The sequence below is a fragment of the Triticum urartu genome, chromosome 4A, assembly GCF_056163025.1.
Source record: "Triticum urartu cultivar PI428250 chromosome 4A, HENAU_Tu73, whole genome shotgun sequence".
NCBI classification, from domain to species: domain Eukaryota; kingdom Viridiplantae; phylum Streptophyta; class Magnoliopsida; order Poales; family Poaceae; genus Triticum; species Triticum urartu.
The window spans coordinates 345285764-345302049 of record NC_141876.1 but is presented as its reverse complement, the minus strand read 5'-3'; the positions used below and the strand labels follow the sequence as shown (position 1 = coordinate 345302049).

Below are 16286 nucleotides of genomic sequence, written 5' to 3'. Positions count from 1 at the left end.
TGGCTCACTGGAAGCACTAGGAGACATTTCCCGGTAAGAGAGGCTACCAAGGATAAACAACTAGGTTGTCGGATCCCACACATACCAAGCATTTCGAATCATACACACAATATGCTTGATATGTGCAAATACAACATGGCATCACAACATAATTCTATGACTCAAAGTATTTATTCAATAGGCTCCGAGGAGCAAGATATTATAAACATGGGTCTCATGACCCAACATTCAGAGCATATAAGTCAAAGCACATGCAGAAGCTTAACATGTCTGAGTACAAACATCTACAAATGAAAAAGGCTGAGAAGCCTGGCTATCTACCATATCCTGCCGAGGGCACAAGATCGTAGCTGAGGTACCAAGCTAAGCGTCGAAGTCCACACGGAACTTCTAGCGAGACTGAAGTCTCTCTACAAAAACATAAATTAATCAAACGTGAGTATAAATGTACCCAACAAGACTTACATCAGAACTAACTACATATGCATCATTATCAACAAAGGGATGGTGGGGTTTAACTGCAGCAAGCCAGCTTTGACTCAGTGGCTAACCTGAACTACTACTACAAGTAACTCTTTTGAGGTGGCGCCCATGATTCCACATATTAACCATTTCAATACACCATTATGGATCCGCCCCATCTCCCTACGAGAACGCCATCCATAACACTCACGCTTATCTTGCGCATTTTAGGGTATCCACTTTCACTTGTCTATGAACTGTACATGCAACCTAGAGGTCCTTTACCGCGGACGCGGCTATTCGAATAGATCATTTATAACCCTACAGGGGTGTACTTCTTCACACACGCTCTCGCCACTTACCACCATGTACATGTCGTGTATCTCGGCAACCTTCAAGCGGAAGCCTAGCGAGGGAGTCGGCCATGACCTGACTAACCACACAAGTCTCTACTCCAGGTTTATCGCCTATTCGGGTTCCATCCGCGAGGAGATCCGGCTGGGGTTTCGCTCACAACCCCAAATGATGTGTACAGGGTTCCACGACACCAAACGGGCGTCCGACATACCTGGCCACGGTGTATCTACCGCATCATAGCCCACCCCTAGGGTCAGCGCGATGCACGGCCTCCAACACATATCCTACAAACACCAGAAACTAGTTGCAACTCCTGGACAGAGGGAAAGGGCAGCTAATAAGTCGAGAGCGTCCATTGGTTTCGGTCCCAATGCGTGGTAGTAGCTGTTCATGGATCACAAACACAAAACTCAGTTCCTAAGGACGACTTCAATGAAACAACCCACCATGTACTCCTACATGGCCTCTCATCGATACTTTTACCAAATCATGTTCACACACTTAGCTCACACACAGTAGGACATGTTCATAGACCTCCAATTCCCCGATGAATTAGACCTGACTCAACTCTAAGCAGTAGCACGCATGACAAACAAGCATGAATGAGTAGGCACATCAGGGCTCGAACAACTCCTATTCTTGCTACTAGGTTTTATCTATTCATTGTGGCAATGACAGGTCATGCAGAGGAAAAGGGGTTCGACTACCATAGCATGTAACAGTTGAATCGTTGTTGTCCTAATGCAGTAAAAGAGAGCAGGAGCGAGAGTGGGATTTTATCGGAATGAACGAGGGGTTTTTGCTTGCCTGGCACTTGTGAAGATAGTATATCTCTTCATCGGTGTCATCGAACTCATCGTCGGAACCACGTCTACTGAGAGGGGACAAATACTGGCAACAGAGAAGGAAAACACAATCAATGCAATGCACAATATGATGTATGATCATGACATGGAGAAATGAGTGTGTTGGGCTAATGCAACTACAACCAGCTGGGTTTGTGTTATTTTGAACCAAAGGTTCAATCCTAAACTCAACTTATGAATTTAAATAGTGCTTTATCATGTTTGATATAAACAGCAGGTTTAAGTTGCTTTAACATGCATGAAACCAGTACAGATGGATAGATTGGATTTTTCTACTCATTTTTCATATATAAATTATTTCATTCTGAGTTATGGTTGAATTTCTATGAATTTTAGAAGTTTTGTACATTTTCTGGAATTTCCTGAAAAAGAATAAATCCAGAAAAGCCTATTATTGTGTCAGCATTGCGTCATGCTGACCTCATCGGTTAGTGACCCAGTGTCAGTTAGTGACACAGACATGTGGGTCCGGTCAACGGCCACGTCAGCGAGGTCAGCGCCGACGCGTGGGGCCACTATGATTAACTTAAACTAAACAGGGGTTAAACCGTGGTTAGTTAAGGGCATGGGGCCCATATGTCATCGACACAGGACACTAACTAAACGCGATTAGCACCTAAACTAATGGTGCCACTTGAGCCACCGGAGTTTCGCCGGTGACGACCACGGCCGACGGCGGAGGTGCACCGTGTGCTCGCTACGAAGCACCATTCGATGCGCGGTTTGCTCCTACGGGTTCCTGGGAGTGAGGCGCATCCAAAGCAACAAGCGGCAGCAGCTAGGGTGGCCGGCTCTGACGGTGGCGAGCTCTTTTGCGGCCGCCGGAGTTCAGGCATCGACGAAACCAACGATGTAGCGCGCGGGGAAATCACTAGTTAGTACCTACGGGTTCTACGCATGCTCACGAGGCCAACAGGCACATGCACGGGACCAAAAGATCACCGGAGCCTCGTCGGCGACGAGCTTGTGTGGCGGCGTGCTACGGTGGGCAAGGGGGCGACGTCTACGGCGAGCAAACGAAGCATAGGAGAGGGGGGTTCGACGCAGGGGCTCACAGGGAGGCGGCACAGTAGGTCAGTGGGCTCGGGGGCGTCCTTGACGGCGTGAATCGATGATGAAGAGCTCGGGTGACCGAGGTTGAAGACGACCGCGGTGACGATGAAGCAGGGCCTCCCGTAGTCCTATAGCTCAATGGGAATGACGAGGAAGTTGCGGCGGTGCTTCTGGACTCAGCGTTAGGGAGAGGGGTGGCCAGTGGCCACGGGAACGATGATCAGCGTCGACGAGCTCCATTCGGGAAGAGAGCAGAGGAAGGGGGAAAAGAGAGAGTCGCATGGAAGGGAGAGGTCGAGGGAAACCAGGGGACTGCGTGGCGTCCAAAGCGACGTCGCGGAGGCGGCAGGAAGCAGGAGGTGGCCCAGCGCGTGGTCACGCGCGTCGAGCACGCGCCTCTCCTCCTCCTGGCGAGAGGAGGGTAATGACTGGCAGTTGGGCTCGGGTGGGCTGCACAAGAGCTGGGCCGACTACAGTAGCAGGCCGCCAGGTAAGCAGGTGAGTTCTTCTGCTCTGTTTTAATTATGTTATGTTTTCTTTTTATTTATTTATTTGCCACTGTTTGAAAATCAAAATGACTTCAACTAGTGCCAAAGATTCCTCTAAATATTTTTATGTTGCACATTGGTCATTTCCAAGTGCACATAAAATATTTCAGGGCTTTTGAAAATATATTCTTATATATTATGAATATAATTCCAAGTGCAAATACAGTAATGATTTAAATTCAGTGCCCAAAATATTTCTTATAAATGTTCCATATTTTTGGTTTGGATCAAAACCATTGCCAAAAATATCAAACATCAAGGCAGAGCATTTTGGGTTCATTGAATGCAATTTTTTAGCTGGACCTAATTGAATTTCAAAGTGCTAGGGTTTGAACACCCCCATTTCAAGTTTCTTTGGAATTTAAACATGATGCATCACTCTATTGCAAGCACTGACTAGGGTTGTGACACGTGATCTGGCCACTCTCCACTTTATCCACCTCTCGTTGTGCTACCAAGGCTGCACTAACCACTTGGTTGGTTGCTGCCAAGTAAAGCAGTAATGACTCTTAAGGTTTGGGTGCAACCAAGGTAGGCACAGATGGCAGGTAAGACTTCAACTCTTGCAAGGCTGTATCTTCTTCCGGTGTCCACTTCATAGGCCCTGCCTTCTTCAAAATTTTAAAGACCGACAGGTCATGCTCGGCAGACTTGGAAATGAATCTGCTCAGCGCGGGAACACATCCCGTCAAGCGCCTCACATCCTTAACTGTCCTTGGCGCTTGGATCTTCTCAATGGCCTTGATCCTGTCGGGGTTAGCTTCGATCCCCCGGTGGGAAACGAAGAATCCAAGTAGCTTGCCAGAGGGAACATCGAATGCACACTTCTCCAGGTTAAGCTTCAGGTTGATCTTGCGCAAATTATCAAATGTCTCCTCCATATCTTGGATAAGGGTGGCCTTATCCTTGGTTTTGATTACAATGTCGTCCATATAAGCTTCTATGTTTTTGTGCAGTTGTGTCTCAAAACCAATCTGGACTGCTCGTGCAAAAGTAGACCCGACACTCTTCCATTCGAAAGGCATGCGGACAAAACAATATGTTCCACATGGAGTGATGAATGATGTTTTCTCCTCATCTTCTTTGGACATGAAGATCTGGTGATATCTGGAGTATGCATCTAAAAAGGTGAGAAGATCACACCCTGAAGTAGAATCCACAATTTGATCGATGCGCGGCAAGGGGAATGGGTCCTTTGGGCAAGCTTTATTGAGATCTGTGGAATCAATGCAAAGCCTCCATTTCCCATTCGCCTTCTGGACTACCATTGGGTTTGCCAACCATGTAGGGTGTAGTACTCCTCTGACCAATCCAGTTGCCTCTAACTTCTTGATTTCCTCGTCAATGAACTGCTGCCGCTCCAAGGCTTGCTTCCTAACTTTTTGCTTGATGGGTCGGGCATGTGGGCAGACATCAAGGTGGTGCTCGATTACCTCCCTGGGAACACTGGGGATATCAGATGGTTGCCAGTCAAACACATCGATATTTTCCCGCGGGAAGGCAATGAGTGCGCTTTCCTATTTGTCATCAAGGGTGGCACTGATGGTGAAAGTACCATCAACACCAGCCAGCCCTGCCGGGACCTTCTTCACTTGGGGTGCTGCAACCTTGGATCTCTTGCTGTTGGAACATTCCGGCACGTCGTCAATCGATACGGTGCACTCGGAGGGTGCACGCTTCCCGGACTCCTTGCCGGAGGTCCTACAACCCCTCTTCTTTCCTTTGCTTTCCTTGGTGGGGACTATTGCCGCCGCAGCCTCTACTGCGATGACATCCTGATACATCCTGTCCACACAGATAATCACATCCTTCTCATCTGATGGGATGGTGATGACTCCCAACGGCCCAGGCATCTTCAAGGTGTTGTAAGCATAATGGGATGCTGCCATGAACTTGGCCAAGGCCTATCGTCCCAGAATCCCATTATACGGCAGGGGGCTCAACCACATCAAACACAATATTTTCAGTCCCATAGTTCACTCTCCCCAAAACGTCACCGGCAACGTATTTTTTCCCTTGGCACGGCTCCTATCGGGATTGACTCCTTGAAACATGCCGGTAACCTCCAGCTCTTCCTCTCCTATCTGAAGCTTGTTAATAACTGTTGGGGAAATCAGATTCAACCCGGCCCCGCCATCCACTAACATCTTTGTGACCTTGAGGTTGCAAATTGTTGGGGAAACCAACAACGGCAAATACCCTACCGCGATGGTGCGGCAAGGGTGGTCCTCCTCGTCAAAGATGATGGGTGTGCGGGAACATTTCAGTGGCTTCCGGGCCTCTAGCGCTGGCTCCACATCATTGACCTCTCGTGCCCAATGCTTGAGCTGGCGATGGGAGGAGTGCAAGGATGCACCTCCATCAATGCATAAGGCATTAGTGGCCCTATGAAATTCCTGCTCACTGGTTTCCTCTTCATTCCCTCCATCACTCAAATCATCACAGGTTTCCTTCTCTTAGCCCCTGGCGGGTTTTCCTTGGTTCCGAAAGGGTTTGTCAAGGCGGTTTGCTTCACCGCCTCGGCCCTTCCCGCTAGCAGCATTCTGACCTTTCTCCTTATCACGCTTATAATATTCTGCTCTCTGTCCCTTGACAAGCTGCTCAACTTGATAACATTCATGAAGGTCGTGGCCCTTGGTCTGATGGATCTTATAGTACGGCCCTTCACCTTTCCCGGCTATCTCCGTGGCAGTGGCTTCCCGACAGGCAGTGCATGCGGCAACTTCCTTGCCGGGGGCCTCAACCTTGGCCTTCATGCCAGTACTAGGCTTGCCAGAACCTTCCACAGTCATCACTGTCTTATCTCTTGGCTTCTTATTGCGCTTCTTGCCCTTCCTTTGACTGGTTGACTCATCTTCTTCCTCTAAATCAACATTGATGCAATCCTCCTCTTCAGGCAACTTCCTTCCTTCCTCCATCCGAGCACACTTATCCACTAGTGTGTACAACTCCTTCACAGTCTTAGGCAACCGCACATTCATCTTAGAATGAATGTGACGGTTGCACACATTGGACTGGAAGGCTGCTATAACAGCTGCAGGATGGATATTCCGAATATTCCTATGGACTTTACTGAATCTATGTAAATACTTATGGAGAGTTTCTCCTTCTTTTTGGTGGAGAAGCTGTAGGTCATTTGGCCTGCTGGGCTCCTGGTGGCCACCGATGAACTCGTGGCACATGTCTGCCCATGAAGAAATGGAGTTCTCTCGCAGGTGCATGAGCCAAGATCTCACATTGGGCTTTAGAGCCAACTGGAAATAGTTGGCAAACACCTTCTCGTCTCTTCCCCTGGCAGCCTAAACAATGATGGTGTAGATGCTCAGGAACTCTGACGGGTTCAGTATCCCGTCGTACTTCTCGGGTATATCCGGCTTGAACATGCAGACGGACGACCAACAGACTTGCCGCAGCTCGTGCGTAAAGGCAGGGCAGCCAACCTCGAAAGGTAGGCACGCGCCAACACCAAACGCAGGCTCGTCAACGTTGAGGCCGCCACACCCGTCGGTCTGGCGGGGGTCGTCGAGATGCCGTCCCATGATGACGCGCACGTCTCCCCGCCGCCTATCTTCCGGGGTCCATCATTGGCATGGATGTGCTCAAGGGTCAGAAGAGCCATCGAGACGTCGTAGGGATCTTGATCTTGCTGCGCCCACGCCAGCTGCCGTGGTGGGGACTGCACGGTAGGGACAGCCCCCTTCGTTCGGTCAGTAGTACGAGCAGTCGTCTTCACTTGCGGAGGTCGTGGCGGGCTAGCGCTCCACGAGCCCCCAGCCTCAGCGAAACCGAGCAGACTCAGGATGGTGGCATTCCATTCATCCATTTGCTCGGCTGCTGGGAGGAACCTTAGTAGCAGCTGGGCCCGTGCCATAGCCTCCATGGCTGTTCTTGGCATGGAGGTTGACGACCTCGACCACACCGTCGCCTGGCTCCTGACGGTGCCTGCGGCAGCGATGGTGGTAGCGCACCCGCACTGCGGTGGGGTGGCCACCTGGGCAGCGGGGTCGCGCGGTGATGGCGCTCGAGGGTCCGTGGCTCCGTTGGGTGCAGTGGTTGGGTCGGCTCGCCCGGGAGGAGACACACGCGCCGTGACCGCCCTCGTGGCAGGGACGACCGGAGGACGGTGGCTCATCCTGGACCGAGCACCGTTGTTGTGGCTGCGCCCGTTGGTGGGAGGAAGGGATGTAAGTGGAGTCACCCTCCCGTCCATACCTTGCGGAGCTTGACCATTGAAACGATGCTGAAGCTGTTCTCCTTCGACGCCTTCAGCCCCCGTGCCTGCCGCAGGGGGAGTGGCAACGGTGCCACCTGATCCTGCCACGCGCCAGTAGCGCTCACGTCCTCACTTGTCCCCGCATCCCCCGCGGCATTTGAGGCACCGGGCGGCGGAGCCTTCGAGGTGGATGGCTAGGCCGAAGGGCCGGACTTCTTCTTCTTGGGCGCCATGGTCGATGGCGTCATCGGAGATGAAGATGGCGATGAAGATGACGTGCTGCGCGCTTTCAGGTTCGCATAAGCGAGCCCCCTACCTGGCGCGCCAAAGATGTCACGGGAGATCCGCGGCCACCTATGGGACCAGCGGCCCCTTGCTGGTTTGGCGGGGGACGTTGCGTTGCACAAAGAGTAGACCAGCGCACGGCAGCACGACATTGAGCACACAAGCAATTTACCCAGGTTCGAGCCGCCGCGAGGCGTAAGACCCAACTCCTGCTTTGGTGGATTGATGGTGGAAATGAACGTGGTGGTGCGTGGTACACTTGATCGGCAAGGCCTGCCTCAGGGCTACGGTCACCACAAGCGTACGGCGGCTTGGGTTTGTCAAGTTTCCAACCCTCCAACCCTCTCCTATGATTGCCATGGGCCTCCTTTTATAGATTAAGGGGTCACCACTGTGGCAAAATAGTCATTACCCATTGATATGATAGCAAAGAGTGCTATCATACCTAACTCTGCGGGCTGGCAGGGTGCATTAAATGCACCACTCAGTGTCACATCACAAGCTGTGCAGCAAGGCCTGCCGGGCTTATCTCGCTAGCTCCGCAGATATTCTCTTGACACGTCGCTGGACGGGTGTCACCTGTGGGTTTATTCTGTAGGAGATGGCGGCCATGTGGCGAATGCTACCACTTAATTACCTTGTGGCTTGACACCTCACTAATTGATGACGTGGGTCCTACTTGCGTGGTTGGCGGGATGGTTCAGGCCCCGCAAGCCCCGGCAGGCACTGCCGGGGAGTCTTGGTTGCTTGTTTTAGGTGGTGGCCTGGCCCCTTGCCGGGCTCGCCTACCCGACGAGGGAGGCTCTTCTCTTGTCGACATCCTGTTCCTTTGGCTCGATCTCAATCTCTCTAAGCTGCATGCTGGTTCTTCACGTCTTTTGGTTCTTCATCCTCTGACTTAAGCTGGTGCTCCAATCTTGATCTTGTGCCTGTGCACAGTTGGGCAACATACCCGGGGTCTGTTGCATCGACACGAGGTCCAGCCAATGGCCAATCGACATGCTTATAATGATCGGATTTTGGAGCAATGGTAACATTACTTGAGGAACAAGTAATGCTAAGACCTCGGTCCGAGAGAAATCTCTCGCAGCGAAGGAGATCACAATCTCTTGTTGGCAAGTATTTGCTTGAAACACAAACAGATTTCTCTCACGACATTCATAGGATTTGGGTTTAGCATCAGAGAATCACAGTTTCGAATGCTACACCCCTCTTAATAGTATGGTGGTCCTATTACTCAATGAAAGAAGAAGAATAACGAAACAAATGCTACGTCTTCATCTCGTCTACATTCTTCCTCGAGCGCAGTCATTTTCTTTGAAATACACTCTAACTTCAGCAATTTTTAGGGGTCTCTCTTGTTAGCTTCATCTTTGGTGATAACCTTCGCTGCCACGCAAGGAGATTATCTTCGTCGTTTCCATCAGAATCCTCAATACTTTAGGGACATGTTACTCTCTATGCACTAGCAAACACATAAGTCCCACAATGTTTATGTCAACAAACTCCAAAACATAAGGGGCCTATCATTGCACCAACATGCCCGTTGATCTCATTATGCTTGATATTGAATGCAATCCATCTTGTCACATGGTACTTAGTAGACTGTTCTTATGAACCATAGGTGTCATTATTGACATCAAAGAAGGGATTATAAAATTTCATTTTCCATTAAAGAAGAGTATGGATCACTTCCCTAGAACTATAATTAAGCCACCATATGAATCAATCATGAGGGCTACCTATGGAACTAAAACCAAATATGACAACACTTGAAACTACACATTATGCTTAGCTGGAGGCGTAAAACAATAGCGCTAGTTGGGAGGCAACCCAATAGTTATCTTAATTTTTGTGTTTCTTTTTCTGTTTTCTTGTGTGCACAAAATTATGCTACTGTTATGATTGTGTTTTTATTAGTGTTTGTGCCAAGTGAAGCCTTTGGGATGATTTGGATGATAGTTGCTTTGAGTTTGTGCAAATACAGAAACTTTTGTGTCTAGTAGTAGAATTGTTGACATTTGCTGGAGCATGATAAATTTCCGAATTTTTTACACATGATTGAAATACAAATTTCCCATGTTGCCCTAATTTTTCAGCAGTTTTGGAGTTACACAAGTATGGTTAATGTTTAGATTGATACAGGTTGTTCTGTTTTTGACAAATTCTATTTCTGATGCATTGCTTTGCTTGTTTTGATGCAACTATGGATTGTATCTGTCGGAATAGGGGCTCCGGGGACCCTAAGGTTCGACCGCTGGGGTGCGCTCATTCCTACTGCCCTATACTTTCTTCCTGCTAACCACGACGAGGCTACTACGAGAGCGAGCTAGCGGGAGCCGGACGGCAGCACAACAGTTGCCTAGGTTTGGGCCACCTTGCAGTGTAAAACCCTATTCCTGCTTGGTTGTTGGATTGCACAAACGAGAGAACTCGAGTACAAGGGTTGGGGTGTGGATCGTCGACCCCCTCTATGGCGGCACCCTGCCCTCCTTTTATACATGCCTTGGTCCTCTTCCCCAGAAAACATTGGCGGGAAGGGTTGCCACACAATGGCAATTTTGAAGGGGGACAGGGGCACAGTCTATCCTGACAAAAGGTGGTCTTCACCAGCAAAGACACAATCCACTATGCGCAGGTGGGCTCGGTGATGACCTCTGCCCTGCGCACCCGCGGTCTTGGTCTTCTTGCCCCAATCAGGCAACCTTTGGGGATTGCTTTGGGAATCGGCATGCTGGCCTTGCTCCCTTAGCACAAAAGAGGAAATACTCCTCATCCGCATCTGTCGGCACGGTCTACAGTGTCCTTCATAGCCACACGCGTCACCCACGTGGAGGCGTGAGGCCGCGTGACCAAGCTGGGCAATGCCTGCCTCGCACGCCTCGGGAGGGCGCCTCACGAGGCCCTGGTGGAACCGCCTCCACTAGTGGAAAGTGCTAGCCACAACTTTTGTTGGTGGCGTGCCATTTTGAATGAACACCAACAATATTTTTTTAAATAGTAGTGGCGTCGGGCAATTTTGTACGAGATAGGTATACTGTTATTGCTGGCGTAGGAGTAATAGGGAACGCCACCTGTAAGTGGGTCCCAACGTTCTTCCATGTCCTAAGTTAGAGATGGCCTAGCAAAAGTTCCCTATGCGAGCACTAACCAGAATACCTACGGCGTCGCCGCATAATTTACGCTAGAAGTGCATTTTGCGGGCCCATCAATTTTTTAGCCAACATAACACTAGCGTGGCTTTTCCCAAATACCAGGGATACAAAGCATTCTAATGGCGTGCTCTAGTATTTCAATGCCAGTAATTACGTCGCAACACCACTCAAATTTGACCCATAGCATCCATTTAGACATTTTCTCCCTCTCCCCCCTCTCTCTCCTCTTCTTCATGAGAAAAAGACCATACTCTTTCGCTTGATTTCTTAAGTAGGTAGTTAGCTAGATCTCAGCTAGTTCACACACTCTCACTCACTAAGCTAGTTCTCTTCTCCACCCACTCAAACACATACACACTGGCACTAAAATTTTCACCACACTCCATCAATGGCACCTCCAACTTAGGTACGGTCGGCCGCCCCCTGTCCCCTCTCCCGCACCTTTGATGAGGTAAAAACGATTGAACTTCTTGTTAATTTATGTGCATATATCCCAGGCATTCGCATATGGATGGATATGTGATGGATGTGTACGTGTGTTCATTAGTTGCTAGCTATAGAAATTGCACAATGCACGTGAACTATTACTGTGTCGTGTGATATCGATGCCTCATTTTTAACAAATGTCTAGAGCTAGAATTGACAATGTTTTGGTGAAATGCTAATTCATTTCCCTTTTTTCAAATTTCATGCACTCATATGTCCCTTTTTTTAGCAAAGGTCATGCGGAAATTTTTTATGCCGTCGTTGCTAGTACATCTAATTATTTTAGTACTTCTACCTTTGCAGCGCTAGTTGATCACCGCATATCGAAAGATTCAATATGGATCAAAGTGTGAAGGGCTTTCTCAATTTTGCGGTGGCAAATATGGTACAAAAGGGTGAAGTGCAGATATTATGTCCATGTTCGACATGCGAAAATGGAGTTTTGCACAACCCGTTTGAAGGAAGCATGCTGGAGCACTTGCTCCATCCCGATTTCATTGAAGGTTTTATAGACGATGGACAAAGCATGTGGAGGAGGATGTTAGCGATGATGAAGGAGGAAACAATGATGCAGAAAACATTGGCAATGAAGAAGAGCTGCCGGAAGGAGGAAACAATGAACATGCGCATGAAGGAGGAAATGATGAAATGCCACCCAAACATGAAGAGGATCATGAGACCGTCACACACGATATGTCATTAGCTTCAATTCTACAAGATCCTCATGTCAAAGATCTTCTTTGGAAGAAGACGACAACCGAGAGAGCTGCTATTAACGAGGCTGTAAACTTGGTGCAATTGGAAATAGACATGAAAACTCTACTATATGAAGGTTGCGATCCCGAACACACCTGCCTGCACGTCATGCTCAAACTTGTAGAAATCAAGGCAAGATTCAAGAGTACAGATGAAAGTCTGGAAGCTACTTTGGAATATTTACTCAAAGTTTTGCCGAAGGGAAATTTGTTGCCTCGTAGTGTAGATGAGGCGAAGAAGATCGTGTGGCCGCTTGATTTGCCGCATGGAAGATATCACACATGCATAAATGATTGCATCTTATATAGGAATGAGTATGAGAAAAAATAGAGTGTCCAACTTGCAATGAACCCAGATACAATCCTGGAAAGAAGGAATCTCGAAAGGTTGTATGGTACCTTCCGTTGATTCCTCACTTGTAGCGTTATTTCACTGACCCGAAGGAAGCAAAGAACATGATTTGGCACAAGACAAGAGAGTCTAAGTGATGGAATTTTTAGACATATTGCAAATGGTTGCGAGTGGAAAGCACTGGAAAATTTAGAACTAGAATTCGCGCAGAAGCAAGAAACCCTAGGTTGGGTGTTAGTAGTGATAGACTAAATCCATTTGGCAACTAGAGTAGCACACATAGTACATGGCTCGTATTTGTATGGATGTACAACCTCCTGCCCTAGCTCTGCATGAAGCAAAAGTACATACACATGGTTATGCTAATTCAAGGTTTAATCAGAGTACCTCGATCTAGCCCCTTGTAACAACGAGATGACGAAGTACACTGGGTGCTGCACCACTTTCTTCCTTGATGCGTCCTTGGGGTTGCACTTGTTGCCGTGCTTACGGCTGTTCTGATCCTCTTCTTACTCTGCCGCAGTGTCAGGACCCCGATCCTAAGTCACACCGATCTAGCATGTAATACATCATCACTTTGCGGCCTCATGCACGGTATTCCCACGGGTGCCACCTTACCTGGCCCGGGACCATTTGCGCCTTTTGGCTCATGTATATGATAGTGCCGCTAGCATCCATATGATAAAGAACCCGGGCCGACATGGCTAGTCGTAAACCCAAAGTCGCACTAACTTAGAGGGAAATGCATACATGACCCAGCAACGAATGTGTCAGTCATCAGCGAGTGAATCCAGGATGTAGTAGCTGGGCTAACAGGACTCTGGAGAATCTGGGCTGTAGCAGGCTAACAGGACTCCGGTAGACACCGCATGACATTTCCCCGAAGGGACATACACAGGAATGAAGAAGGACACATGCCGGCCAGCCTAAGTGTTTCGGAGCAGTAGCAAGCTACCATGGCTCAGTGGAAGCACTAGGAGACATTTCCCCATAAGAGAGGCTACCAAGAATAAAAAACTAGGTTGTCGAATCCCACACATACCAAGCATTTCAATAACATACACACAATATGCTCGATATGTGCAAATACAACATGGCATGACAACATAACTCTATGACTCAAGTATTTATTCATTAGGCTCCAAGGAGCCAAGTATTAAAAACATGGGTCTCATGACCCAACATACAGAGCATACAAGCAACAAGCAGAAGCATAACATGTCTGAGTATAGACAACTATAAATTAAAAAAGGCCGAGAAGCCCGACTATCCACAAGACCCTGCCAAGGGCACAAGATCATAGCTCAGGTAACAAGCTAAACGTCAGAGTCCACACGGAACTACTAGTGAGACTGAAGTCTCTCTGCAAAACATAAATTAAGCAAACATCAGTACAAATGTACCCAGCAAGACTTACATCAGAACTAGCTACATATGAATCAGTATCAACAAAGGGGGTGGTGGAGTTTAACTGCAGCAAGCCAGCTTTGACTCGGTGGCTATCCTAAACTACGACTGCAAGTAACTCTTTTGAGGTGGCGCACACGAGTCCACATATTCACCATATCAATACACCACTAGGGATCCGCTCTCGTCTCCCTACGAGAACGCCATTCATAGCACTCACGCTTATCTTGCGCATTTTAGAGTATCCACTTTCACTTGTCTATGAACTGTACAGGCAACCCAGAGGTCCTTTACCGCGAACGTGGCTATTCGAATAGATCATTTACAACCCTGCAGGGGTGTACTTCTTCACACATGTTTCCACCACTTAGCGTCTGCACATGACATGTGCTCGGCAGACTTCAAGCGAAAGCCGACGTGGGTGTAGACCACGACCTACCTAAACACTCAAGTCTCTAATCTAGGTTTATCGCCTATTCAGGTTCCATCGTAGGGAGTTCGGCCGAGGTTTCCACATACGGCCCCGAACGATGTGTACAGGGTTCCGCGACACCAAATGGGCACCCGGCATACCCGGCCACGTGCCTACCGCATCACAGCCCACCCCTCGGGTCAGCGCTGTGCACGGCCTCTAGCATACTACAAACACCAGAAACTACTTGTAACTCCTGGACAGAGGACTAGGGTGGTTAAGATGTCGAGCGGGGTCATATTTCAGGGCCCAATGCATCGTAGTAGCTATTTCATGGATCACAAACACAGAACTCAGTTCCTGAGGACGGCTTCAATGAGACAACCAACCATGTACTCCTACATGGCCTATCACCGCTACCTTTACCAAATCGTGTTCACACACTTAGCTCACACACAGTAGGACATGTTCATCACCATTCCAATTCATCCCCGATGAATCAGACCTGACTCAACTCCAAGCAGTAGCAGGCATGACAAACAAGCATGAATGAGTAGGCACATCAGGGCTCAAACAACTCCTACTCATGCTAGTGGGTTTCATCTATTTACTATGGCAATGACAGGTCATGCAGTGGAAAGGGGTTCAACTACCGCATCATGTAACAGTTGAATCATTGTTGTCCTAATGCATTAAAAGAGACCAGGAGCAAGAGAGTGGGATTGTATCGGAATGAAGAAGGGGGTTTTGCTTGCCTGGCACTTCTGAAGATAGTATAGCTCTTCATCGGTGTCATCGAACTCATCGTCGGAACACGTCTATTGAGAGGGGACAAATACTGGCAACACAGAAGGAAACACAATCAATGCAATGCGACAATATGATGCATGAATGTGACATGGCAACATGATGTGATTTGAATTAATGCAGCTAGCAGCAGAAGGTTTTGAGTTGATTTGAACCAAAGGTTCAAATTCAAATTCAAACTATGAATTTCCAAAGTGCATTAACATGTTTTGAGCTATATGATACGTCCATTTTGCATCATGCTTTTATATCGATATTTATTGCATTATGGGCTGTTATTTCACATTATGTCACAATACTTATGGCTATTCTCCCTTATTTTACAAGGTTTACATAAGGAGGGAGAATGCCGGCACCTGGAATTCTGGGCTAGAAAAGGAGCAAATATTAGAGACCTATTCTGCACAACTCCCAAAGTCCTAAAACTCCACGGAATACCTTATAATAAATAATGAAAAATCCTCGCCAAAGATGAAGACCAGGGGGCCCACACCCTGTCCACGAGGGTGGTGGGTGCGCCCCCTACCTCGTGGGCCCCTTGGTGGCTCTCTGATGACCATCTTCTGCTATATGAAGTCTTTCGTCGAGAAAAAAACCAGAAGCAACCTTTCGGGACGAAACTCCGCTGCCATGAGGCGGAACCTTGGCGGAACCAATCTAGGGCTTTGACAGAGCTGTTCTGCCGGGGAAACTTCCCTCCCGGAAGGGGAAATCATCGCCATCGACATCACCAACGCTCCTCTCATTGGGAGAGGGAAATCTCCATCAACATCTTCATCAGCACCATCTCATCTCAAAACCCTAGTTCATCTCTTGTATCCAATTCTTGTGTCCAAGTCCGGGATTGGTGCTAGTAGGTTGCTAGTATTGTTAATTACTCCTTGTAGTTGATTGTAGTTGGTTTAATTGGTGGAAGATCATATGTTCAGATCCTTTATGCATATTATTACCCCTCTGATTATGAACATGAATATGCTTTGTGAGTAGTTACGTTTGTTCCTGAGGACAAGGGAGAATTCTTGCTATTAGTAGTCATGTGAATTTGGTATTCGTTCGATATTTCGATGAGATGTATGTTGTCTAGCCTCTAGTGGTTTCATGTGAACGTCGACTACATAACACTTCACC

General features: G+C 48.2%; 1 pseudogene; it reads left to right on the top strand.

Moving 5' to 3' along the window:
• The first annotated feature begins 11747 nt into the window (after positions 1-11747).
• LOC147975803 (uncharacterized) lies at positions 11748-12511 on the top strand (annotated as a pseudogene).
• The last annotated feature ends 3775 nt before the right edge of the window (positions 12512-16286 follow it).